At 43.9% G+C, this 17,935-nt stretch overlaps 1 protein-coding gene across 1 annotated transcript in view; it reads right to left on the bottom strand.

Moving 5' to 3' along the window:
* LOC122132974 (cell migration-inducing and hyaluronan-binding protein-like) overlaps window positions 1-15,325 on the bottom strand; it is a 65,240-nt gene extending 49,915 nt beyond the window's left edge. Inside the window, 1 exon segment of the mRNA XM_042708105.1 lies at window positions 14,631-15,325. The gene's annotated coding sequence lies outside the window, so the exon portion shown is untranslated.
* Window positions 15,326-17,935: the final 2,610 nt, after the last annotated feature.

Here is a 17,935-nt window from a genome sequence, read left to right on the forward strand (position 1 = left end):
ATTTATTTTAGACAGGGTTATCTGTGTCCTTTCCCCGCTGAAAACAACCTCGCAATACAAGATCGTAATTACTTATTTTGCCCATTCGTTGCCCCTGTTATTATGTGAAAAGGGATGGAAGACCATTTTTGTTTAAGTGGAATGCAAGAGTGGTTGTGGAGAGAAAGAAATGACGGACCCGGAGTTTTCTTGCCCTGACAGGAATGTTTTTTTTTGCATTTCTACATTACATTTACAAAAGATCTGCACAGAAACTCTGCCAATGGTCTTTTCATTCGCGTCGAGACGCAGAAATCAGAACGGTATACCGAAAACACATGGAGCAACGGCACACGGCACCGCCGGAAAATCTCAGAATGCATTTCCAATTTGGTGCAGTCCCCATAAAGGGTGACTTTAAAATAGTGTCATGTGGTGAGAGATGATGAGCCAGGGGCCATTTGAATTGTGAGCCCAATGCTGGGGTCTTATCATGGGGAGAGAGAAACTCTTTCTGGCTTCTCTGCGTTGGTCATTCAAATTCTTCTCACATGAGGGGCGCAATATTCCACTGATGTATGTAACAACTCCCTATATAGTTAGTGGGACACCTCCATCTGACCGGGTCTATATGGACCGCCAATAGTACTGTGGTAGGTGGGGGGATACAGTATATACAGTATATACAATATATATAGAGGCAGAAAGAAAGAGGGAGAGAGAGACAGAAAGAGAGTATGGAGCCTGCTGTCCAAGACAGTGAGTTGAGGGAACTGCCAAGCATGCCACCAGGCAACAGCTTTTTTATGGAGATTTAGAAGTTGCTCTGCACAAGGGCAGAAGTGCTCCTTTCAAACGGAATACATGATTCATTGGCAGGGCCCTCAGCGTCTCCCTTCCTTTTTTCATTTAAAAGATCCAATACCTCACTTCAATTTCATTTATACAGCATATATGATGCCCCCATGCTCAGAATGCAAACTACAAGAACACAACACATATATTCTAGTTTGTGATGTGTGTGTGTGTGTGTGTGTGTGTGTGTGTGTGTGTGAGAGAGAGTGAGTGAGAGAGAGAGAGAAAGAAAGAGAGAGAAAGAGAGAAAGAGAGAGAGAGAGAGAGAACGTTCCTCTGTTTAATATTCGCAACATTCAAGGCCATGTGCCTCCTAATTGAATTTGAAAGGATCTGCGTTCTGAGTTTTAAAAGTGCTGTGCACATGAACACAACTGTTGTGTTTGCAGTACTCTGTCTTCAAACACCATATTTCACATTTCAAACGGCTCAGTGTAAACTAGGTCACAGAGATGCACCGACCCAAAGCAGGTGGTCTGCCCCAGACTGGACTTCCATAATTACAGCTTGGAGTCCAAATGAAGAGTCTGGGTGTTGACTTGAAAAGATGGAAAAGATGAGTAGAGAGCAGGGCTCCAAATGATGCACCAGTGAGGGCTCACATGACATAACTGACAAATCTGGGCGTCTACGAGAGCCGTCTGCTATATTTATGCATTCACTTCCTACTCATACACATATTTGGGTGTGTGTGGTAAGAGCACAACACAGATCAAACTGTTGGCAATGAACACTTTGTCATCACGCTACACCCTGCCATACATAATGATGTCGAAACAGTGACGAGCAGCACAAAAATGTGTTTCTATCGCTGCATTGTTGGCATTTTTTGCAGGCGATGTCTAATTTAAGTGACGTGTCAGTGCTTGCCGCCAGGACTCTCAGGTTATCCCGTTTCAGTGTACCGAATCTCGATTTAAAAAAAAAATTTAAAAACATATTACGTAATCCTATCTCAGGGTAAGCTTTGCTGCAAGACAAGTCGAAACTCAACTCCTTTGCTTTTAAAAATGCATTAAAAAAGTCAAATAAATACCAGGTGTATTTTCAACTAACTGTTTAAAAATGTCACAACATTCAGTGGCCCGTGGTAGCAGATTCCATTGAGTACATTTACATTTGCTACTGAGAGCGCTTGAAATGTCTGGGTTGTGTGCACAGTAATGATTGGAAATATTCGCTGCCGTCGACTAAAAACAATCACAAGACAGAAGATGGACAACCCTGGCTAATCCTGGCACGAACAAGAAGGATCCATTCTGTGTGTAAGAGAACTGAACAATGATCCACCTTTGTCGATAACAGTTTGGCTGCTCCACAGTGACCGACTGAAACCAAAGCCAGAGAACTGAGCTGCTAGGCCAAACAAAAGTCTGTGTCCTTTATCTGTTATCGTCTGCCCCCAGACAATGAAGTCTGTGTCTGTTGCCTGTAGTGCCATGTTCTTTGGAACATGACTGTGTGTTTTCTTGCTCTCCTTACACTTTCTAAGCAACGATAAGCACGGTTGCCTGAACATCACAATTGATAAATATTTATGCTCTGATTCAGCAAACAAATTACTGGGGAGAAGATGAAGAATCGATTTGATTTGACTGAAACAAATAATCACATTTGTCCCTGCCACTCGGAGCCTCTTTTCTCAATACGGGGTGGCCGTATATCATTGGCAACGAACGGGAGGGGTGATGGAGTTCAACAGTTATCCTCCTACCAACACTGCCACCGCCCAGAGCCGCTCACAGCTCCATGTTTTGCACGCCGCCAAGATTGGCTCAGACAGTATTGTGGATCTTGGATCTTCATTATACTTTCATGAAGAATCGATCGGATAGCTTCCGCTCCTGGTATGACCTCCACGGGTTTTTGCGCGGCTCTTGCTTTACACCACAAGATGTTTTTGTGTTTGTTACAGTTTGACGTGTCTGTGCCGTTTGGCCCAAAAGCGCGCCCTTTCTCCCATCTCATCTTGTTCCACCCCAGTCCCATCCCTTCCCTTCCCTTTCCTTCCATCGCCACCCTCCCCCAGGGGGCCTCCAGAGGTGGGGACTGGCAGTTACACCCACTGCTCCAGTGGCCCTGGCACACCCACTCCGCCGAGCTTTCCCACGCAGACACAACGCATTCTCCAGAACCAGACGCAGACAAAAGCCAGAAACCTCCTACAAAGCTCTCGCGCTAAACTCAAGAGAAAAGGACTCCTCAGAATGAGGACTCCCACGGGCTGGCCAGACAGATTCCTTGAGGATTAGCTTATTAAGGGTCTCTTTATATGGTGAAGCAATGTGCTGGGTGATGGCATAGTTAGTGAGAAAACGAACCGCAAGTGGGCCAGGCATTCTATTCTTCTTCTTTTTGCCTTTCCATATGTCGGAATCATATTTGTGTTCTTGGGTGCTATGATACAATTCTCAGCTCAAGAGTTTATTGTAGGTCATAGATTTTCTGACAATAATAAACTTCTGTGCAGAAATGACAATATCAGCTGTTTACGAAAGCAATGTGGCTTCACCAGTGTGGTTCTGTGAGATGTAGGAAGGAGCAAAGGGTGGGAATTTAAAAATACACCTGTGTACAGTTCTTTGACTGTTGACTCACACCTTAAAATAACCGCAAAATAACAGGAAACCTGAAGTGCAAAAAAGCAGGTGGGATCGCCACAATTTGATACACCACATTCAGCACTTGCATTCAGCATTGATATCGGTCCGTTATGTGCCATCTTAATGCGGTCTGTCTGGCCATCTCAGGCTGTGGCCCCTGGAAGGGAAGCCACTGACAGGGTATTCTGGACCCTGTGGACTGACAGGGCCGAATTAGATTCCCCAGGTCCAGGATAACATTGGTGCTCATTGCCAAAGAACACATTCCCCTCAGCTCATCACAAAAGGAGCTGTGTTGACCAATGAGCAGCTCAACTTCACAGCCGAGAGCAGCGGGCAGCATGCTGACAAACCACCCTGTGGTCAGACAAGTGGGAAACAGGACAAAACCACAAGTGCTGCGATTAAAATGTATAATTTTATGTCTTTTTGTCTGGGCCACAGACAGCAGCCATTGAAAACCGTCCATGACCTGGCCTGCGGTCCCACAGAAAAAATACTTAAAGTGCTAGACAGCATTTTGTGGGAGGAACAAACAGCATTTGACCCTGTTCTTGCAGGCATGACTTTTCTCCAAACTGAAAATGCCCAATCCCCCCCATCCCCCATTGGACTGGCCATATGGAGACCACAACTGACCACCGGCACAAAGCAGGCAGAGAGAAAGTTCAGCCTGTATGTCTGTTCTGACGGGGGGTGTGAGGGGCGGCGGATGTCAGCCTGTATGTCTGTTCTGACGGGGGGTTTGAGGGGTGGCGGATGTCAGTATGGCCTGGAGGGTTGCCAGTGTGGATGGAGGGTTGCGGTATGGGGCACTGAACAAAAGAGCCTGAGAGGAACTGTAGTGGTGTTCTCTCTCCTGCTCGTGTTTAACTCAGATTACATAGCAGAGTGAATGTGCGTCAGTCATTGTTCTAAGTGTGCTGCGCTGTTGTTGCTGCACCTGTAGACGCCTAATTACAGGGCTGAGATGGAGTGGCACACACACACGCAGCACACACACACGCAGCACACACACCTGAGGTGGCACACACACGCAGCACACACCTGAGGTGGCACACACACACGCAGCACAGTGGGACGAGCTTTTCTTCCGCGCTGATGGCGAGGAGATGGAGGCGGCAGTCATTTTCACATAATTAGCGCAGCAGGCTCCAATCCAGCAGCGTTTTATGAGACCATCGCAACTCAATGTCGGAAAGGTTTTTGACTTTGCCACTTTGAAAGGCCAGTTCATTTGAAGTGAAGTTCAAACCTCGTTTGGATATCATGAAAGTCAAATGTACACAATTACCGACCTACAGAACTACAGCTTTGGAGAGGCAACAAGGAGATGGAAAAAATGAAATAAGAAAAGAGAGTGCAAGACTGTGCTCACACTGATACCATTGGCAACTCAAGGAATGCAGCATTTTTGGCAGACGAATATAATTAGCAAATCCTAGAAACTGCACAATGTGCCTATGATGAGCTTGCATCTCAAACCCAGCAAACCCAGTTGTTGTATTTCACCTTGGGAGGACTTCAAAGATGCTCTACATTTCACATCTAATCTGAACTTGAGCAACTCAACAAGAATGTGGACTGTGGTCCCCTGGCAACAGACAATGACCTTAAAATGTCTTTGACTCCAAAAGCAGAAGGTGAAAATCGAGAACAGTATGAACTTTTCCCCTTGTAAGTAACCCCATAAATACATTCTCCGTGCAATTTACAAATACTTCCATGGCCCTGGGACTGCATTGTTGGCCGAAGCACAAGCGAATACTTACATGCAGATGTCATAAAAAATTGTGTTAAATGAACAAATCAAATAGTTTCAGCTCCAGTTCCGCAGCAGATGAAACCAGAGCCAAGGAGGCGCCGGAGAATTCTTAACACTGGATGTGGAAAATAGACGTCCATCCAAAACTGGGACAAAACTGACAGTGCATCTGAATGGACTCTCCCTTCTCTCTCTCTCTCTCTCTCTCTCTCTCTCTCTCTCTCTCTCTCTCTCTCTCTCCCTCTCTCTCTCCCTCTATCTCTCCCTCCGAGACAAGCCCCACACTCTCTCAGCTGTTGCTCACCAACACTACTGCCGACCTGCTGCTCACTCTCAAAGAGGCTCTGTGGCCTTGGCCACGAGAGCTAAAGCCCCATTCACTGCCTGCCCTAACCCACATTCCACATGGGACAGCACCACGTGAGCGCTGTATCGCCAGCAAGGACAGGGGGAATACACACTCTGGAGGCAGGACCTGTGAAACTATGAAACAGCGTCATTATTCACAAATACTTAAATGTAACCTACCCTGCCATGTGGAGCGACAAAAAGAGTTGGTCAGTTGGCCTGCACCAGGCAGTAGTGATGGAGGAGTTCCAAGTGTCCTCAGAGGTCAGAGGTCACCCGGGTCATTGGGTGTCTTTTTGTGTTCAGCACACAGACAGACAACACTGTCTTGAGCTGATTAACAGTGAGATACTACTTGGCATGGGGCCAGCTTGGCTTTGCCAAAAGTGGAGGTAATTGCACCCATCACCTACCTTTCTCCACTTTCATGAGGGAGAGGGTGAGAGAGAGAGAGAGTGTGTGTGTGTGTGTGTGTGTGTGAGAGAGAGAGAGAGAGAGAGAGAGAGAGAGTGTGTGTGTGTGTGTGTGTGTGAGAGAGAGAGAGAGAGTGTGTGTGTGTGAGAGAGAGAGAGAGAGAGAGAGAGAGAGAGAGAGAGTGTGTGTCTGTGTGTGAGAGAGAGACATCAGGAAGCAGTCAAGCAAAGGGCTCCAGGCCAGAAGCATTGGGTTTATAAGCAGGACTATGACTCAAACAAGACTCTGAACAAGCTCTGAATTTGTTAAGAAAACGGGGAGCCTAAAATATATTCCTAGGCAATAGGCATAGACTCCATACAGAAAATGGAGCCTGGGAGACGAGAGATTTCTTTAGCATTCAGTGTAGGGTTTCAGTCATGAGGAGATTATTTAAATTAGATTCATCTTCTTGTATCTTGCATTGCATCTTCCATCACAGCAAAGAACCAGTCTGTGTTTTAAAACTGAAAATTTAATTTGGTGTTATAGCTCAATGTATTAAAATAAGGTCAAGAAGACTTGTTTGTGAACCTTCTCCTACATTTGTCGCGACTTAAGAGGTGAAGGATAAAAACTTAAAAACGAGAGAGATAAGGGCAGCAAAAACCTCATTCATACATTTTTAATTTTCCATTAAAATCAACTCAATATGCTAGTGTTCCCTAATCTGCTCTTGACAAAAACAATATGGGCGAGCTTTGTCCTTGCTTTCCATAACCTCTTGTGACCGGCGTCCATCTATTTCAAGACGAGCTGAAAGAGCAGGCTGATCTCCTTGCCGGATAACAATAAATCACAGCCCTGTTCAAAAGTAATGCGCAGAAATGCACAGACAAAGGGAACATATTCAATTCAATCTCCAAAGCTTTGCAAATTGGTGCGGTGTGCCAGGGGACTTGAGGTGACCATCTCACCTTTCTTTCAGAATGAGCTTCTTTTCCCCCCTGAGCTCTTCTAGCTGAGGCTCCAATTAATTCAAGGCTTTTATTTAAATGACTGCTCATTATTGTAATTGCAAAAGTGTTTAGGAGCTTTAAGAAATGGCATAACTTTTGAGTGAAGCATATTCATATATAAGCATAACAATAATATATATGTATAGAGAGACATATATAGACAGAGACATGGGCAAGACTATACATACATATCTGCATCATTTTGTATGGATAAAATTGTATCCACATAATATGCCCCATTGCATCATAAAATGCCTGTGAGTTTTCTTGCCTCTTGCATGGAAAAGTTTTGGCCAGGGAGCTATGCAAACACGTTGTCCTGGATAAAATACTGTGTGTGTCATCGCTGATTCAGAATTCCAACTGGGCTAAAGTCTTACACAATAACTGACAAATATGAGATTACAGCTCATGTGCAGCAGACTTGAGCACTGTCCCAAATTCACAGTTTTCTTCTGGCAATTTGCTGTCTGAAGTACATGTGTTTGAAATCATGCAATCAGTTTTATAGAAGAGACATATGGAGGGAATTGCATTGGCTTACATCAAATCATCAAATAATTTCTCGTTGGCCATCACACTTGCCACATCCTCCTTTAAATGGGCACTTATTTTATTGGCTCATGAATAACCTCTCAGGAACCCTGAGACAGGCATGGAAGTCTTCAACTTCAGCCTTTGTTATTACATGACATTTATGCCCTTCAAGCCTGATACATGAAGGCACTTATTTTGGGGAAGGCAGATGGAATCTTCGGCCACATGAGACCAGTCCTACTCACAGGCTCTGAAGATGACATCATTTTCTTTGCCCACAGTTCAATGCGCCTTGCTCATTTGGCCTATCTGGCAACCCAGTGAGGTATGGTGCTGAAAGCCGAAACAAGACACAAGGCAGGTGGCCATTAGACTCGTCTGTAACAACATCCACGAGGAAAATGTGTCAGTCCTGCGGAATGTGATTAAGAAAGCCAAGCGAATGGCCCGGGGAGGAAGGTTCACACGACTGGTAGCACGCGAGAAGGCCATCAGCGGAGGGGGACGAGGAGGAGGGATTAGCCCGACTCACTGTGGCACCTGCAGACGCAGTGGCATCATGTGCACAGCCACCACGACTCTCATTCATCCTCACACGGAATGCTTTTATTGCTCACCGAGGGGTGTTCAAAATCCAGGAAAACATGACAACAAATAAAAATAAGCCAGCATGCCCACCACCCAAATGATTTTATCAGAGGCTAATGGAAAACAAACAACCGTCTCTGGCAAGAGACAATTATCTTCCAGAGCAGCATGTGTTCTTTAAGTCAAATTATAAAGACACTGACAGACACTTTAAAACTTGTAAATGGCAAATTATTGCCATTACTGGATGATTACAAATTCTCGTATGGCCCATTAAATTCACATAAAGTGTTCCTGGGGTAGAGTTTTTAATGGAGATTGATTTTGCAGATAGATACGGAAACAGATGACAGAAGGTCAGCATTTTATAACAAAAAATGTAATTTGGGTGGCTGATCCATCTTCCAGAACTTTAAAAAGATTAAAATGATAAGCAGATGCTACACAAATTGTTAAAGCAGTTGTTTATCACTTCAGGTTAACCTGTACACGCACTCAGAGGTATGCGTAGAAGTATGTAAGTGGTTATATATCAATTTCCTACTGTAGCTGAAACCGGGTGGACGATCTATTCATTTTCGTTACGTTACATTCATTATGTTGGTGCTACGCATGGTACTTAAATCATCGTGTGCCCTTGAATAAATGATCATAGTCTGGCAGGTTTACTCAAATAGCCCTACATGCAATCACTGACAGTTATTCACATTCATTTTTCACTCATAGTCATTCCATTATTCATAGTCCTGCATAGAAACTGACCCTAAAATCAATGCAACTTTAAGACTTTCAGTCATCCATAAACGTTCATTCCTCGGTTCGCTGACCAGAAGCCAAGGCCCTTCTCCAGGAGAGGACGTTGCCTGATATGTTCCATATTCAGGTGATTTCTGAGATGGAAAACCGGTTTGAAGCTGGACAAGAGGCCTGGCTGTCTAGCCTCTGTTCCTAATAATTAGTCTGTGCCGAATCAGACAGATGGGAAACATCAAACTGATGGACAGTGTGGTCCAAAATAAAGGCCTGTTTAATCTCAGGTCAGTGGCATGAGCTTCACAGGCCAGTGGACTCGGAGCCCGCCTCCCCTCCTCCTTCACTCCTCCTTAATCTCTCCCTGGCAGAAAGCTGACTGATCATTCTTGCCACTGCATGTAGGGTATGCTGGGCTGAAGTTCCACTGATGCTACAAAACATTGTGAAGCATTTTCTAATTAATTACACCCCCCCCCCCCCCCCCCCCCAACCAATTACATTGGGATAAAATTAATTTTCAATCTGTTTGAGTAATTTTTTTAATCCAGAATTCGTTATGCTTTAAACATAAGCACAAGTCAAATTGAATATATACAACCTATAGACACAATTTCAAATATAGTGCGGGACACTCTTGCCCTGACATATTGTAAACCCTGAAATTTCTTTGGACTGTAATCAATCAGTCACTTGTGCTACATGAAAACACCACACTACGGCCAGAGTAAATGTGGGAGCTTCCAAGGATTCTTAAGCAAAAGTATTTCTGATTCTAGTCCAAGGGCTATTGCATAACTGGCAAAGACCTTAGCTCATGTACTATAGACGTATTCAAACTTCATCTACTGGTGCACATAACCCGACAATGACCCGTGTGCAGATGTTTCACTGTTGACAGATCAACGCCTCATCTATTACCTTCTCCATTTTAAATCATTTAAAAGACAGAGAAGGTTGAAGGTTTCAAGACATACTTCCCGATGGCCCTGGATGCTCTCACACTGTTGACAGACACAACGGCAGTTCTAAGCAAAGCAAATCACTGCTAATCATCTCCAGACAAACAGATGCCAGACTGATAAAATGAGTGACATGCGTCTGTGCTTATTTAAACATCTGAGGAAACTTAAAACAGAGGGAGAGGACTGAGGATCAATTACTCGCAGGCTTCTTCAATTTGAGGAGAGTAACCAGCCAAAGCACCAGAACATTGCTACCTTGTGCCGTTAAAGATAAACACTTGACTCATATGGAGTCATCCATTGATCCCTTACATCACATGCTCATGAATTTCTGAACATTTGACAAATAATAAGAAGAATATAACTTCAAAACGGAACTCTGTAAGAAATTTGGCTGATAGTCATGTCAATATCTGGAGCGGAGTGTCTTGTTATGACAGGGACAAGGACAGCCAGCACTGTCTGTTCCCATCTAGTGAGAGGTACTCCAATCAGTTATGACTGTGCCGAGAGAACAATTATACGCCTTGCAATTGACTGCACCAAGCAATGTATGAGACAAGTGCAGTTTTATACAACTATTCGCAATGTAATGTTTGAGACTCTCCTAACTCACAACAAGGGTTCAACCGACCCTCAGCCAAACTACTGCACTGTTTGTTGCAATACAAAAAGCCAACCTAAACATGACCCCAAGGTCAAGAGGTGGCAGCTGAGACGTGAGCCACAACATCCTGCAGGGAAAGTGGTCTACAAACTGAGACACACTCCTTCAGCACAGGATGGCCTCCAGCATGTGTTCTCTGCGGAATGGGCCTAAACTCCAAGAAAATAAAACATACGTAACTCCGAGGGTTGTAACCGTGAGAAGAACATCGGGTCAACCTGACTGTGAGACCTGTTTGTTTTTGTTTGGCTCTGGTTGTGCAATTCTTTGTTTCAAATGGATTCAGGCAGGAGTTTTTCCACGTAGCCTGGTAATCATCGCCAAGCATCTGATCTGAAGCACAAAGACGTCGTGAAATGATCAAATATTTGCCGAGTTGGCTTTTTTTGAAAGAATACTGAAGCTCGTATTCTCAATGGGATTCTGCTGCTTGATTGTTTACTATGTTCAGACGCGCCATGGAATCTTTTTTTTTAAAAGGAGCACGACTGGAAAAACAAAAACACAAAGCTGAAACTCACATGGCCAATACTTGAAAAGCCAGTGCCATTTCATGTTCTATAAATTACACAACAACAGCAACTCTCTTTTCTCAGCTCTGTTCGCCGTCTCCATCATAAATTATTCAGCCTCACAATGCTGTGTCGATGCACAAACACCGGCACAAACACCAAGACACACTCGGCGTGAACAACACAGCCCGTTTGGTACTTGGCTCACGTGTGATCTGGACCCAGTGCTAGTGTGTACTTTCCAGACACGCCGGGGCGCCCAGAGAGTCTTCAGACATATGGTTTCATTTCGGAGCACCACCAGGTGGTTTCCCCCAACCCTCCCCTCAAGATGCTGGTTCTGATAAGGGGGTCCAACAGTGCTCCTTTACATTCTGTGCCCCACCTCCACCAGATGAATGCTGCTCCCCTGAGCTGCAAACCTGGCCAAATGGAGATGGCACTAGGCACCTACACAAGATTTAATAGCCCGTGGCGTGCAGTATCCGCAACGCAGGATTATCACAGGTGGCTCTCAGTTCCTCTTATTAGGACTTAAACCATCTCTCTTCCTCTCTGACTACAGTCGTATATTACAGGTGAGGAGCAGGTGTTCTCTCCTCTCTCTAAATGACCCGCTCTGCTGTCACTCCTCTCCTCTGTGTGCGCCTCAGAGCCCAGGCCATTCTCTCCATTCCATTTCACTGCAGTGCTTCCAGCTGATAGTGGGAAATGGCATCGCTTTGGCACGGTGGCGTTCCAACCGCGCTCAGTGGCGGAGACCACTGGCAACAAAGCATCGCCAACCCTGATTTATTGTGCTAAATACCTTCACTCTCTTTGTTTTTTCCAAAGGAAAACAGTTGGAGCTCTCTCTCTCTCTCTCTCTCTCCAATTGGCCCAGGGATCCTTTCATGTGTAACGTCAACATGAGTGACTGAAGCGGCCCCATGCGGGATGTCTGACAGACGATGAATTACTGGGGCTTTGACAGATGTGAAGAGTGACACATGCGCGTTGTGTCAGCAGAGATTCGTGTTTGACTAAGAGTGATGCTTTCAGCAGTTTCCCCAGCAAATTCACGACCTTGAGCATCTCAGCATATTTGCGCTCACTCTTTGCCCATTTAGGATAAGTATGAATCATTGATCTATCCCGTATGAGGTGATAGGCAAGCTGTGTCCACAAGTGTATTTGTTTCCCCTGTCTATACATGCATGTAGGGATACATAATGTTAATTCCCTCTGAGAAGTAAAACATACTGTAGTAGTTGTATACTTTTCTTGGTTGTTCTAACAACTGCCTCTGTGCATACCTGTGTATACTAGTATGTACTTCTTTACTATTATGTACTTCTGTACTAGTATGTACCTCTGTACTAGTATGTACTTCTGTATATTTTGGTCAAATCTCTCTGTGTTCTTTGCACTAGGCACACCCAGTACACCTGTATTCTGTACACAACAAGAATGTCCCTCCATGGCTGCTAAAGGAAGCTCAGGTTGAAACGTGTCTTCTCGTGTACTTCTCCAATTTACTGAAATGACATGTTTTTTACTTTCTCAGAGGCGTGTCTTTCCAGAGTCCTGCATACGATTGATTTTTTTGGCAGCTGCCAAAACGAACATTTGGGCCACGCAGTGGAAAGGTCATTGCCGTTGTTACTGTCACTTGATTGGACATCCTCATCTGGCATTATGATTGTTAGTGCTGATTCACGTCTGTAGAGCCACAAACAAACGGCAAGTGCAGATTTAGGTTTCTGCTCTACAAATGCAGCTTTCCAAAATAGACCCCAATAGTTGGAGAGCCAAGGAGGAATTCTGTTTGGGTCCGGTTAGTCATGTTTCTCGTGTTATTCCCTGTCATCCTATTAACGGCATCAACAAGCGTCAAGCCTTCCCACATGCACGTAATGAGGTATGCCTGTCACAACACATAACTTGGCACGCTGCAAGCGAGCCTCTTCCCTCTGCCAGAATTTTCATCTGATCTCCACGTCGATCCAGGATAACCTACAATGAATCAGCGGTCACTCATTTAATACTTAGACAGCATCTGGAACATTCCCTCACCACTGGCTCTAAGCAGACAGACACACGCCAGCTCAGATGGCACAAAGGCATCCACACAGAGAACTATAAGCCAAATATATTTATGCGATAATCCACAAAGCTATTTGTTTCCCTTTTTGACTAAAACATCTATTGCCATGCTCCATAAGAATAGCAGTTGTTACAGTTGAGTGTTGTAACTTCAGGACAAATCATCCTGATTCCACAGCTGGCTGACAAAGAGAGATCACAGCCTGTTTTCTATTTCTATGCCAAGATCTGCAGTTTAAAGACTTAGCACAAATCCCATCAGTATTACACTGTCGGGGAAATCTCTTTGTCTTAAATAAATGTTCAATATTCAAATCTCACCTAATTCACTTTCAGTGTAATTAGCTATTCTGTTCTCTTATTTGTAAGGCACCAGGAAGATGAATGTGCAGCATCAGTGACAGCAGGGTCTTTGGCGTGGGGGGTGGAGGAGCTGGCCAGGAGCCCCTGTGTCCTCTAAATAGCATCGGAGAGGAGAGGAGAGGAGAGGAGAGGAGAGGAGAGGAGAGGAGACACGAGCACCTAAGAGGATGCACACAGCCGTAGGAGATCTGTCAACATCCACCTGTTTGGAAACTGGGTCAGTGGAGAGCCAGCCATTTTGGCTCTGAGGTGTTTAATGTATGTCTTAAAATAAGCATCAGACAGAATAAAGTCAGGTTTTACCTGACACAGTCTGCTAGAGTCTGCTAGCTCATTGCATTGTGTTTGGGTAATGATTTTTTATATTTCACTTCTTAACTAACGGCAAAGTCAAAATGATATCCCCAACTGCATTAATCCATTGCTTTGCAAAGACAGAGAACCTCTCCACGAGACAATTTCACAGACCATTTAATGGTTGATGGATGGATAAAAACCTATACTAGATTCTGGGCAAAAGATATAAAGAGCTATTATTTCCAAATCGACAGGAACCAACATCCCTGCCAGCAGGCTTGTGAGGACACAACAATATGTGTGCCTTTCCCTTTCAGAGTATGTGGGAGCGTGATAGCTTCCTGAAATAAACCGTGGAGTCTGGCTCAGGGCCCAATCCTCCACGGTGGCACAGGGCTGACTGTGTAGCCTACTACAGCTCTGCAGGGCAGAGAGCGTGCCAGCCAGCCAGCAGCTCAGGAATCCCGAGGCCACAGTGAGTCACTCAGCCCCAATACAAACACACTCTGGGTCAGACAACCCCAGTGAGATAGATCCCAGCAGCTGTATATAGCCTATGGAACAGTGAGAGTGCATAAGTATATGACCAAAGCCATGATTGTTTGATGACCTGATTTTACAATCTCAGAAGAGTGTAGTTTCCCAGAAGCTGTCGGTCTAAAGTGTAAAGCTCTGAAACTATTATCAATCTAAGGCTTGTGCATGAAGTTTAGGATCATGCTACAAACCCCAGGACAGGTCATAAACTTTATCTTCCTCTTACTTTAATTGGCAATCATTGTAATAATAATAAAACACTTGTATTGATTCAATCTTGCGGTTCATATACTCATGCATTCCTCCGTGTACTCAAATTATGCATAAACACATAAATAAATGCATTAGGAAAAAGAAGCAAACTTACCTCTACTCTACGCGGATATCTGATTGAGGGTCCCCGACGAATGCATATTTGCCATAGTGGTAGGTGTGCGCTTCTACGAGATTATCTATCGAGCATGAACCCTCAGTCTGTTAAGATCTCAGCAACACAATTGATGATAATATCTTGAATGTTGCATGTGGATGGCATACAAAGCAGATCAATAGTAACTGGACATTAAAGTCGTGGAAGTTATTCCCTGACAGATTTGCTTGGTGCTTAATATCTCCTAGGTCTAAGAGCAACGCTGCATCTCCGGCGTCTTCGAGCTGGATGCAAGGTGCACGATCAACAGAACAGCAAGAAAATCAACTGGACGCGCCGCCGAACAAGAAAATGCATCGTCTGGACACACGTATGGGAGTGTACCTGACCTAAATGCCTGACAATTGCCATTCTGCTGAAACGTTTTTTGTTTGTTTGTTTGTTTGTTTGTTTATACGACAATATAGTCTATTCATATGCACGTCAGATTGCACCTGATAGTAGACCGAATGTAGTCCTGTTTTGCGCTTTTTTCTGATAAAATGCGTTACCAGCAACAAAGCGACTGCAGTAATATCTGTAATAACAAGTATGAAGTTCTAAGAATAACGACAGGAAGATGTTCTTTCATTCAGAAAAAGAGACACATTAATATGCATGACCCAAATAGGTTGGCTACCAAATTATAAAAGGCACACCTTGACCAATGGTCTTAAAACGCCGTTCTCACAAACATCTCGGAGCGTCTTCTCAGCGTATTCCACAGCGAGTGAAATGCAGCTATTTCCCCTGCACAAACACCTGTAGCTTTGACGGCAATGTATGCCTTTACTTAGTGGCAAAAACCTTAATGATAAATCTTGAATTGTTTACTATCCAATAAGGTAAAACTCCATAAAGACAGACCAACCTGTAGCATAAGGGCAAGGCCTATCGTTGTCAACTTCTTGGCGAAGTGCAGCCTTAGACAGTTGATGGAGAAAAGGTCTGACAGAGACCATGTGTACATGTGTCGGCTCTGATCGCGCAGGGAACGAATGGTCTCATATTTATACAAACGTCTCCGCTTTAGGTTTGGAACTGCGCTCACTGTTTACAACAGCTGAGGACTAAACCACGCCCACTGGAAAATGATTGGTCTTCTAAATTCCTAAGCAATTCTTTTCGCTCAGATTCCATTTACAGTAGGCTACAAACATATACCCAACGTGTGTGAATAAGAACAAAACACGATTATGTATCGGCGAGAAGAGTCATAAGGAGGCACGCTCTTCAAGATTGGATCTTACGCGGAGTTTTCCTTTGTCACGGCATGATTTCCTCGGGGCGTTATCTGCAGAGAAAATGTTATTTATTTTATTCTCCCTAATTCAGAACAAAGACGTAAAAAAGTTCCAATTTAGCATGGTGTGGTCAGCAGAAAGACATTAGGCTGTTGGGAAGCTAAAATAACGCGCGCGCATCTTGCGTAGGCTACTTGCAATCGGTTGTCAAACTCCGTCCTCAGAAATTTTTGCCAGATTTTATGAATATCGAAATATTACCCATAGAGCCATAGATGAATACAGTTCAGAAAAGAGAATGTGGATACAGTCCTATACAATGGTATTTACGGGAGGGTTTCATGATTTCTCGGTGTGACTGTTACTACCACAATAAAAAGTGGCTCACCCGATATTAAGACTTTCGGTGCATGGCTAAATGATCGACGCCTTGCCTATTCTTACATATCAGAAAGCAACTGTGTTCTCTCTCTCTCTCTCTCTCTCGTGGTTTATTTATAGACAAAAAACACCCGCTTCACTTACATTTATTTTAGGAATAGGTCCACTAAATATTTCACATGCGATCGGGAGATTATGAAAATATGAGCAGGTGACTGGCTCTGCTTTAGTTTAGACTGCTGCCATGTCTACGCAACAACCGTTTGGTCATATGCTCGCTGTGGTTCTGCCTCCCTCATCATAGTGTATCCACAGAGGTCGCTGTTTACGTTGGGGAGTGAGAAAGATGACAGCTTAAACTAGTTTTCACAGAAGCCACGTTCGGAACAAATTTAGAAATCGCTGTCTTGGCCATAAATGCGTAAGTGTCTACATATGAACAGCCTCATAGTCATCGCAAAGATTAAGACATAATGTTGACTCTTTATTGTTGTTCTTACGATTCAGCAATTCAGACTCATCGTGTGTGGTGTCCCAACAGATCCGTTACGGGCATGTCTTGAGCGCGTTATCTGTTACAGAAGACTACAGCTCAAAGTAATCATTGCCATGCTGTTTTTATTCTAATAGACGAACAAGTAGCGACGTGGTTTACAGAAATGTGATAACAAGAATTACTGTAGCTACATGCAAATATTACTTTGCATAAAATGAAGTGTAGACTAACGTCTTGTGGCCCGACGATGCAACGCAATATCCCCCTCAAAATGATGAATGTGTTAAAACATAAGCCTACGCTTATAGAACAAACGTCTTATAAAATTACATCTTATTAAAATAACATTACACTAAAAAAAGATTTCCTGAACAGCCGTCTATGTTCGTCATATGAAATGCGAATGACAACATGAGCATATTGTTGAGGCCACTTTTTTGTTTCCCAAGTTAATCAGAATCAGGTTTTATTGGCCAAGTAAGTTTGCACAAACAAGGAATTTGACTTGGTAAAGTGACTCTCAGTGTGCTTACACAAAATATACAACACAATACAATACAATACAAACAAACAAACACAAAGTAAATGACTGTTCTTTAGAATTAAAAACTAAAGTTGCAAAGCGCAGAACTTCCACCCCCTGATTCAATAGATAAATACTGAACATGTAATCTATTATTTGGTTTCCTGCACTGTAATCGGGTTAATCATTAGTGGCCTACTCTGTGAGGCAGCATCCTACCACAGGAAGTAAAGGCCATTTTGGCCATCAAGTCTGAGACAGCGTCAGTGTTTGGTTGGCTTTCTACCTCTACTTACCACTCCATAAACAAAGGGAGGACTGGGACAGATTTCCTTCACCGTCTGCTGCACACTTCAGATGGCTCAAACCTACCAGCCAAGCGCAACACTGTCAAGTCATCTATTTCATTTACTGAGCCATTTACTGAGTCTACTTTTTCTGATTTGCCACAAATAGCTCAATGTAGCACAAATGTCTGAAAAGCTCCGTTTTCAGTTCTGACTGACTTCCTGGAGAAATCGCATGAAATTGTCACATCAAAAGTTTTCCTGAGTATAATATGGTAGAAGAGGCTTCAAGCTGTTAAGGGTGTACATGGCACATGGCACGTTTATTAAAG

This window comes from Clupea harengus, chromosome 6 (assembly GCF_900700415.2).
Source record: "Clupea harengus chromosome 6, Ch_v2.0.2, whole genome shotgun sequence".
NCBI lineage: Eukaryota > Metazoa > Chordata > Actinopteri > Clupeiformes > Clupeidae > Clupea > Clupea harengus.